We start from the raw sequence: 10,000 nt of genomic DNA, 5'->3' as shown, positions 1-10,000 counted from the left end.
AAAGTAAGAAAGAGGCATGGAAAAGAGGGAGGAAAACCAACAAAAGGGAAATAAAGAAGAAGAAATTAAGAAAACATAGGAGAAATAATAAAAAAAGAAAAAGAAGGGAAATTTGGAAAGGGGAAAGAAGGGAAAGGTACGAGAGTAAAGGAAAAGGAGGGAAAAAAGATGAAAAGGGAAGTTAAAAGAGGAAAAGACGAAAAGGAGAGGGAAAGAGGGAGAAAAGAAAGGTGAACATGGAGAGGGGGAAAAGGAAAGAAACAGAAAAAAAGAAAGAAGGAAAGTAACGAAAAAAAATCAGGAAAAAAGGAAAGGAGGGCAGATGAGAGAGAGAGAGAGAGAGAGAGAGAGAGAGAGAGAGAGAGAGAGAGAGAGAGAGAGAGAGAGAGAGAGAGAGAGAGGAGAAAGCAGAAGGCAAATCTTATGAAATTCCTTCCTTACTTTCCCTTTAAATCGAGAGAGAGAGAGAGAGAGAGAGAGAGAGAGAGAGAGAGAGAGAGAGAGAGAGAGAGAGAGAGAGAGAGAGAGAGAGAGAGAGAGAGAGAGGTATAGAGAGAGAGAGAGAGAGAGAGAGAGAGAGAGAGAGAGAGAGAGAGAGAGAGAGAGAGAGAGAGAGAGAGAGAGAGAGAGAGAGAGAGAGAGAGAGATCTAAGAAAATGTCAAAATGTGAATAATCGAAATGTCACAAAAACGAAACGAAGGAAACAAAAACTGGAAGATTAGACAGACAGACAGACAGACAGACAGACAGACACACAGACAGACGGACAGACAGACGGACAGACAGACAGGGACAGACAGACAGACAGACACTCAAACACACAAACTATGAAATATAGCTAAATGAAGACACACACACACACACACACACACACACACACACACACACACACACACACACACACACACACACACACGCACCACAAAACCGACTAAAAAAAGGAAGAGGAGGAAAAGGAGGAGGAGGAGGAGGAGGAGGAGGAGGAGGAGGAGGAGGAGGAGGAGGAGGAGGAGGAGGAGGAGGAGGAAGAGGAGGACAAGAGAGAGAGAGAGAGAGAGAGAGAGAGAGAGAGAGAGAGAGAGAGAGAGAGAGAGAGAGAGAGAGAGAGAGAGAGAGAGAGACGTTGTTACCTAGAGTGAGAGAGAAAGAGGGGAGGAGGAGCAGAGACGAGGGGAGAAAGGAAACAGCAAGAGGATACAAGAGGTGACAGAGGAATACTGAGTGTCAGGATGAGGGGAGAGGGAAGGGAGAGGGGAAAAAGAGAGGGGAGCTGAGGGGAAGGGTGGAAGGGACAATGAAGGTGGAGATAAATGGAGGAAGGAGAGAAGAGGAAGGTGTTACAGAGAAGAAGAGAGAAGGGAACAAAGTGGAAGAAGAGGAGAGAGGAGGAGAAATGAGGGGAGATGAGATGTGGAGGAGGAAATAAGAGGGGTGAGGTGGAGGAGGCATGGAGAGGGAGGAAAGTGAGGGAAATACGTGTATGCGTGTGTGTGTGTGTCGGGGGAGGGGAAAAAAGTAACGTTATTGAAGGGTAAAGGGACAAGTAAGGGGAAAAGTGAAGTGAGGGGAAGTGAGGGGAAATATTGAGGAGAGAAACAGAAGGGAGGAAGGGAGCGAAAGGGGAGGATTAAAGAGAATATTGAATGAGGAAGGAGGACATGAGACGAAGTGAGGGGAAGAGTGAGGGGAATATTGGAAAGGAGAAGGAAGATGTGAGGGGAATTACATGCTGTTGGGGACGAAGAGGAGGAGGAGGAGGAGGAGGAGGAGGAGGAGGAGGAGGAGGAGGAGGAGGAGGAGGAGGAGGAGGGGTGAGAGTGAGGGGAGGGGAGAGAGTGAGGGGAGAGGCTTGGCTGTTCTCCCGTCACTCTCCCCTCGACTTTGAGCTTCGTTAGCAAATGGAAAGAGAAAACGAAAACTTGGGCGGCGTCTTGTTATGCTAATGTCATTGTTTTGTTGTTTTTTTTGTTGTTTTTTTCTTTTTTGTTTCGTTTCCCTCTCTCTCTCTCTCTCTCTCTCTCTCTCTCTCTCTCTCTCTCTCTCTCTCTCTCTCTCTCTCTCATTCGTTCATCAGTCGCTCTCTTTCCCTCTATTCTGTACCTCTCTCTCTCTCTCTCTCTCTCTCTCTCTCTCTCTCTCTCTCTCTCTCTCTCTCTCTCTCTCTCTCTCTCTCTCTCTCTCTCTCTCTCTCTCTCTCTCTTTTCCCTGTGTGTGTGTGTGTGTGTGTGTGTGTGTGTGTGTTTTCATCGACATGTAAATAAAGTAAATAAATAAAAAAAAACGAAGAAACACAATAATAATTTCAAAATCATCTACTTTCATTTTTTTTTTTGTTTATTTATTGATTTAACACTCATATCCAAACTTTCATTTCATTATTATCATTTTTTCCCTTTTCTTTTTTCTGGTCACTTTTTTTCCATCTCGGCAACGCAAAAATGTTTCCTTCTTTGCGCCACAAGCCAACAAACGTTTTCCCTTTTTTTTTTTTCCCTTCCTTTGATCTTTTCAGCTTAAACGTTTATCATCATCTTTGTCTCACCGCACTCCATCCCTCTTCTCCCCTCTCATTTTCTCTTTCTTCTTCTCCCTCTTCTCCCTTTTCCCTTCTTCCTTTCTCTTCTTCCTTTCTTCTCATCTCTTCCTGTTTCTCTCTCCATCCACTTGCTCCTCATCCTCTTTCTTCTCTCTCTCTCCACTTCCTATCTCTTCCTCCCCTTCTTCTCCCTTTTTCTTCCTTCTTTCTCTCTTCCTGTCCACCTTCCCCGTTACCGTTTTCCTTCTCCCTTTCCATCTTCCTTCTTCTCTCCTCTTTTCATACTCTCCTCCTCCTTCCTCCTCCTTCTCAATCTTTCCTTGTTTGTCTTTACCTCCGTTTCTTTGTTTCTCTCCTCCTTCTCATCCTCTTCTTCTTCCTCCTCCATCTATCCTCCATTCTGTTTTTTTTTTCCTCTCTCCTGTTCCTCCAGTTTTACTCTTCAGCCTACTCCTCCTCCTCTTCCTCCTCTTCATCTTCTTCTCCTCCTTCTCCTTCTCCAACTCCTCCACCTCCTCCTCCTCTTCCTCCTCCTCCTTCTCCTCCTCCTTTTCCTCGTCCTCCTTTGCCTAAAACTGACGTGTGTGTGTGTGTGTGTGTGTGTGTGTGTGTGTGTGTGTGTGTGTGTGTGTGTGTGTGTGTGTGTGTGTTGGTAAAACTAATGTGATGATAGTGACAAATTTTCACAATAAAAATAAAATAAAGTAAATAAATAAAGTAATAATAATAATAATAATAATAATAATAATAATAATAATAATAATAATAATAATAATAATAATAGCAACAACAACAACAACAACAATGACAATAAAATCAATACATTTTCTTAATAACAAATATATATATAAAAAAACCCATTTCTTCCCCATTATTTTTTCCTTCTTCCATTTTTTCCCTTCATCTCTGCCTCCCTCTCCCCTTCCTTCCCTCCCTTCCTCTTCCTCCTTCCCTCTCTCCTCTCCCTTCTTCCCTCCCTCTTCCTTCCCTCCAGCCTGATCAGCCTCATCTGTCAATGTCCGGGAAATCTGGAAGAGGAGGAGGAGGAGGAGGAGGAGGAGGAGGAGGAGGAGGAGGAGGAGGAGGAGGAGGAGGACGAGGAGGAGGAGGAGGAGGAGGAGTGACACAGTGACTTGATCAGAGGGAGAGGAGAGATGGAATGTAGACTCCTTCCAAATCTTGAGGGGGAAAAAGAAGGAAAAAAAAAAGGAAAAGGAAACTAAAGGGAAAAAAGTATTAGAGAAGAGAAAAAAAAAAGAAAGACCCAGAAAGAGTTTCCATTTCGAAGTCTGAAGGAGTAAAAATTTTCCCCAAAAGTCTCTCAGGGAAAGAAGTACGTGCTGGGGAAAAGTTTTGATAATTTTTTGAGGGGAAAACTGAAGTAATAGTTAACCCTTTTTTTTTATAACCGTAAGAAAATAAAAAAAAGAAAAAATCACATCTTCAGCTGATAAATATTCCTTAAAAAAAAAAAAAAAAAGCTGACCAGTATTTTCTCCACAGTTTTTCATGTATTTTCTTGTAGTTTCCCTGTATTTTTCTCTTGTCTGTGTTGTATTTCCTCCAGATGCGAGTGTTGGTTTTCTTTGTGTTTCTTAAGTGCTTCTTCATCCACTGAGCTCAAGATTTTAAAAGATTTGTAAGAAAAAAAAATAAAAGCAATAAACAGTTAGCCAATCTTATTAGGTCGTAGAAAAAGAAGAACAAGAAGAAGAAGAAAAAAAAGAGGAGGAAGAGGAAGAAGAATAAGAATAAGAAGAAAATAAAAGAAGACGAAGAAACAATAACAACGACAGCAACAACAAAAACAATAATAGCAACAACAAAAACAACAACAATAACAACACTAGAAATAAGAACATGAACAACAAGAGAAGAAGAAAAAGAATAATAAGAAGGGGGAAAAATTATGCTGAATTAAAGAAAACAGGAAGAAATGGAATATATTATGCTGGAAAATGAGTTAGAAGGGGAAAATTTTGAATGGTTAGAAGAAAAATTTGGCTGACAAAAAAAAGGAAAAAAAAAGCTGGACGAGAAAATATTGGACTGAAAGAGAAAAGAAGTGAAGGTTTAGAAGACAGAAAGTGAAATATTGAACCGAAGTAAATGAATACTAGGAAAATACAGAAGTGGACTTAATAGAATACGAGATTACGAAATAAGATTCCAGTAAAATTTAACTTAATACACACGAAAACAAAGGAAAAAAAAAAAGCAAACTGAATGAATAACTAGATGATATTAACTTCCATGTTCTCAGAAACTTTGCAACTAAATATAAAGGAAAAAAATCAAATAAAATAAAAAAAAACAGGTAAAAAAAAATCCGAGTATATACCACCAAAGGTAATATATTTTTTTCTTTCCATTACGTAATTGGCTTTCAAGAAAATGGAAACAAACAATATATATATATATATATATATATAAAAACCAAGGATTAAAGATTATGAAGAGTTGCTAAAAAAAAACTTTCTTTAAGCTTCAAAACAAGAAAATATCCCCATTTCTGAAACCTTAAGAAATACCTAGGAAAGCTTCGGAAAGCCTTTACTCTCTCTCTCTCTCTCTCTCTCTCTCTCTCTCTCTCTCTCTCTCTCTCTCTCTCTCTCTCTCTCTCTCTCTCTCTCTCTCTCTTTCTTAAGCTTCAATAATTAAACAAATAAAAAAAGATGGATATATGTTTTCTTTCCCTTTATCTTTTTAAGCTCATCAGTGCAAAAGGTTCAGGAAAGATTCGGATATTTTCCGCGGAACGAAGCTTAACACTGCGGTTGTCTGGAGAGCAAAGAGAGAAGGCGACGCTGGAAAGGTGAAAGTGAAAGAGACACTGGAAAAAAGTGCACGGAAAAGAGAAAAACATAAAATATAAAAGAAAAGACGTAAAAAAAATGAAAAAAGAAAGACGGATGAAATGGAATACAGGATTAGAACTGGAAAGAGAGAGAGAGAGAGAGAGAGAGAGAGAGAGAGAGAGAGAGAGAGAGAGAGAGAGAGAGAGAGAGAGAGAGAGAGAGAGAGAGAGAGAGAGAGAGTACACCTGGAAATGAAGTGGAGTGAGAAAAGTAAGTGAGAGTAAATTAAAGAGAGTGAGAGAGGAGGTTACAAGGTGACAGGGAGTCGAAGAGAGTGTGGCAAGACTGTAACAGAAGAGGGAAAAACTGGAAAAGAGCGTGGGAAGAGTGGAGAGTGGAGTGGAGTTGAGTGGAGTGGAGAGTGTAGAGCGAGTGGAAGAATAGTGGGAGTGAGAGAAGTTTCATAAAGGTAAGCGGGACTGGAATGAGTGAAGGTCAGAGAGAGAGAGAGAGAGAGAGAGAGAGAGAGAGAGAGAGAGAGAGAGAGAGAGAGAGAGAGAGAGAGAGAGAGAGAGAGAGAGAGAGAGAGAGTCAGTCCGTAACAACTTTCCAAAGATTTTTTTTTGCATGGCGACGTAAAAATTTCCAGTCGTTATAAAACTCACAAGAAAGTTTTGGAAAGTGAAAAAAAAGAAGGAAGAGAGAAAAAAAGAAAAAAAAAGGGAGGCGGTCCACGTCCCTCGTTCCGTTCAAACACACACACACACAGACACACACACACAGACACACACACACTCTCTCTCTCTCTCTCTCTCTCTCTCTCTCTGGCAATTGATTTGAGAAGAGTTTATATAAAAGAACCTCATTTCCAATACAAGAGAGAGAGAGAGAGAGAGAGAGAGAGAGAGAGAGAGAGAGAGAGAGAGAGAGAGAGAGAGAGAGAGAGAGAGAGAGAGAGAGAGAGAGAGAGAGAGAGAACCACCAAAAGACTCACACACGTCTCGAACATGTCTTGGGGGGAGGGGAGATGACGAGAATTTTATTAAAGCCGGAGAAGGAGAAAAAAAAAAGGAGGAGGAGGAGGAGGAGGAAGAAGAGAAGGAAGAAATGGAGGAGGAGGAAGTGACTGGTGACGTTAGGCATCAGTCGAAGAAGAAGGGGGAAGAGGACAAAAAGAGGAAGTGAAAGAGAAGAAAAGAGTCGAAAATGAAGAAAAGAAGGGAAGAAAAGGAGAGGACAAGGAGAAGGAGGAAACGAGAGAAGAGAAGAAGTAACAGCAATGAAGAAAGAAGGATGACGAACAAGGAAATAAAAAAAAAACGGAATGAAGAAAGTTGAGGAAGAAAAGAAGAAAAAGTAGAGAATGAAGGAAAAAAAGAAAGAAAGGAAGAAGAGGAAGAAGAAGGAGGGTGAGAAGGGAAAAGAGTGAAGGAACAGCAAGGAGGGGAGGGAGAGAGAAAAAGGGGAGAACAGAGGTGATTAGTCAATATCGAAAGAAAACCTGAGTCACCCCCATCACCCGACCCATTTCTTCTCCCCTCTCCCTCTCACTCCCCATACCCCATACCACCATCCCACTCTCACCCAATCTTACCAAAAAAAAAAAAAAAAAGCAAATAAAACAAAAGTAAAAAAAAATCTTATCCATTCCATCCAGCCCCCCATCACCCAATCCCCCCTTTTCCCCCTCCCACTGCCCCCCCCCAAAAAAAGCGCCCCCAACAAAAAACTGACCCCCCGATTTGGAAGAGAGGAATATATAAATAAGCAATAAATAAGAACAGCAAGATGAATGGCTAAAAACTGAGATACATTACTGGATAGATACGAACAGATGAGAGAAAGAGAGAGAGAGAGAGAGAGAGAGAGAGAGAGAGAGAGAGAGAGAGAGAGAGAGAGAGAGAGAGAGAGAATTAGTAAATGATATATAAACTAACATTCTAAATTAATAAATCAACAAATAGACAACTCTCTCTCTCTCTCTCTCTCTCTCTCTCTCTCTCTCTCTCTCTCTCTCTCTCTGGGCATCGCATTTCACTTAAAAACGACACAAATAAAACAAGAGGAGTTAAATATCAGCAAAAAGTAGACGAATAAAAACAAAAACATGAATAAAAAGTGTGCACGCTGATGACACGCAGCGGCACCAATAATAATAATAATAATAATAATAATAATAATAATAATAATAATAATAATAATAATAATAATAATAATAACAATAATAATAAAAATAATAATAATAATAATAATAATAATAATAATAATAATAATAATAATAGGAAAGCTACGTACTACTATTTTAAATGATGATAATGATAATTGTTATAATATTAAAAAAAGAAAAAAAAAAAAAGAACGCGCTTACACACACACACACACACACACACACACACACACACACACACAGAAAGTTAACGTTTTTCCAATTGAATGTTAGAGCAATTTTTTTTCCAGAGAGAGAGAGAGAGAGAGAGAGAGAGAGAGAGAGAGAGAGAGAGAGAGAGAGAGAGAGAGAGAGAGAGAGAGAGAGAGAGAGAGAGAGAAATAATGCCAAAAAAAAAACCCATCAAGTGGCGGCAGTGTCTCCAGTGCATTTTCCAGCTTCCAGGCGAGTGATGGATGACTTCTGGATGGAGGGGAATGTTCCAGATCCCTCCTCTCTTTCCCCCTCTCCTCTCTCTCTCTCTCTCTCTCTCTCTCTCTCTCTCTCTCTCTCTCTCTCTCTCAATCCGACCACACCCTTGCACAATCCCACATCTTCCCCTTCCAGTCCTCCTCCCGTAAGTGTTTTCCAGTATCTATTACATCCTTTACCTTATTTACTCGCTTCCAGTTCCCTTCCACACGTTTGTTTTGAGTAATTTCTAGCGTCTTCCTCTTCCATACCTTTCCACTTTCCTTCCAGTTTTCTTTAAGGTCTTTCACCTTCCTTCGGATCCTGGAACCTCATCTACATCTTTCCAGTATACTTTCTGTGTAGTTTCTCTCTCTCTCTCTCTCTCTCTCTCTCTCTCTCTCTCTCTCTCTCTCTCTCTCTCTCTCTCTCTCTCTCTCTTTTTAATTCTCTTTCTCTCCCTTTTTCAAAGGACTCCCCAGTATCCTTTTCATTCTCAGATCTTACCCTCATTCTTTCAGTTAGTTAGGTGTCCCCGTTAAGTACTTTCCAGCCTCTCCCATACCCTTCCAGACTCGACGCTTCCTGTTTATGGAGTTTCCAGTTGTTCCTTCCTTTTCATTTCTTTCTTCCAAACCTCTAACGTCACCCACACCCTTCCAGTTTTCGTCTTAAGCCTCCCCTCCCTTGACGGAGTCGCTTCCAGTCCTGATGTAATCTTTTCCAGCCTCATAGTCTATTCCAGAGTTCCCCCTGGATCGCTCAAACCCTCCAGTCCTCATCTACCTATTTCCACTTCCTTTTATAGACCTTTCCTCGCGCCCTTATCCTCCTCCCTCGCCCTCCCTATACCTTTCTATAGGCTCACCTCCACCCTTAACCTTTCTCCTCCCCTCCCACCACCCTTATCTTCAACTTACTCTCCCTCCCTGCCTCCCTCCCTCTCCTTCCATCTCTCCCTTCGTCACTACCTCATCTCGTACTGTAGTTTCCATAATTTTTTTTTTTTAGCGTGTTGATTTGTTTGTTTGTTTGGGAGTTTGCATTTGTTTTGTTGTTTCTAATTTCAAAGTATTTAGTTTCGGTAGTGTTAGTTTTAAGTTTCCGTAAAAAGTTATTTGGGTGTTTTTTTAAATTTTCTTAGTCACTTTCCAGCTGTCTTCATTATCATTTTATCAGTTGTTTCTCTTTAAAAGTCTCCATTCACTCATTTCTTTCCAGTTTCCTACATAATATGCCGGAACATTCAATTAATTTTCACTCCCTTTGCACAAACACTTTTCCAGGCGTTCCAAAACCATTCCAGTCACCTGCGATCGCTTACCAAGACTCCAGGACACAGGAGCATCGTTTCCAGATCCTTATTTTTACAGCTAAAGACATTCCAGCATTGCAGTCATTCCTGCCCACACGCTTTTCCAGTAAGTATGCCAGGTCATCAGTACCTTACTATTTTTCCCTCCAGCGTCATCCAGACTTCAAAGACCAGCGCTAATCCAGATATTCCAGCGATATTTCCTGGAATAATCAATCATGAATGTCAGTTTTAAGTCTTCCTTCTTCGACTACTTATCCTGGAAGTCTCTCTCTCTCTCTCTCTCTCTCTCTCTCTCTCTCTCTCTCTCTCTCTCTCTCTCTCTCTCTCTCTCTCTCTCTCTCTCTCTCTCTCTCTCTCTCAATCAAGTTACCTCCAGGCCAGGTAGTCTGACGGGAGCCGCTTTCCAGACCCGTTTTGGCTCAATCATGCCCATCTTAGCATAATTCCAGATCAATTAAGCTCATTCCAGGCCAATCCACTATAATTCCACGCCGTTCCAGACCGATCCGGCGTAGGTGGCAGCCTCTTTCCGCAGCTTTTGTACTGGAAGTGTGTCGCGTTCCAGTCACTGAGAGGAAGGAAAAAAGAGGATGAGGGAAAATTTGAGTTATTGTTAAAAAAGGGAAAGAAAAAAATGTATTGCGAGGCTTATCTTGTACGTGCAGCTCTCTCTCTCTCTCTCTCTCTCTCTCTCTCTCTCTCTCTCTCTCTCTCTCTCTCTCTCTCTCTC

General features: G+C 41.1%; 1 long non-coding RNA gene across 1 annotated transcript in view; it reads right to left on the bottom strand.

Annotated features, from left to right (window-relative positions):
- LOC135110753 (uncharacterized) overlaps nucleotides 1-10,000 on the bottom strand; it is a 73,569-nt gene that overhangs the window by 32,837 nt on the left and 30,732 nt on the right. The window contains exon 2 of the long non-coding RNA XR_010273405.1: nucleotides 9,641-9,838. This is a non-coding gene — a long non-coding RNA (uncharacterized LOC135110753). The remainder of the gene's footprint in view (nucleotides 1-9,640; nucleotides 9,839-10,000) is intronic.

Source organism: Scylla paramamosain, chromosome 20, assembly GCF_035594125.1.
Source record: "Scylla paramamosain isolate STU-SP2022 chromosome 20, ASM3559412v1, whole genome shotgun sequence".
Classification (NCBI taxonomy): Eukaryota; Metazoa; Arthropoda; class Malacostraca; order Decapoda; family Portunidae; genus Scylla; species Scylla paramamosain.
Note: the sequence above shows the minus strand (reverse complement) of the source record. Positions and strands in the feature narration are given on the sequence as shown.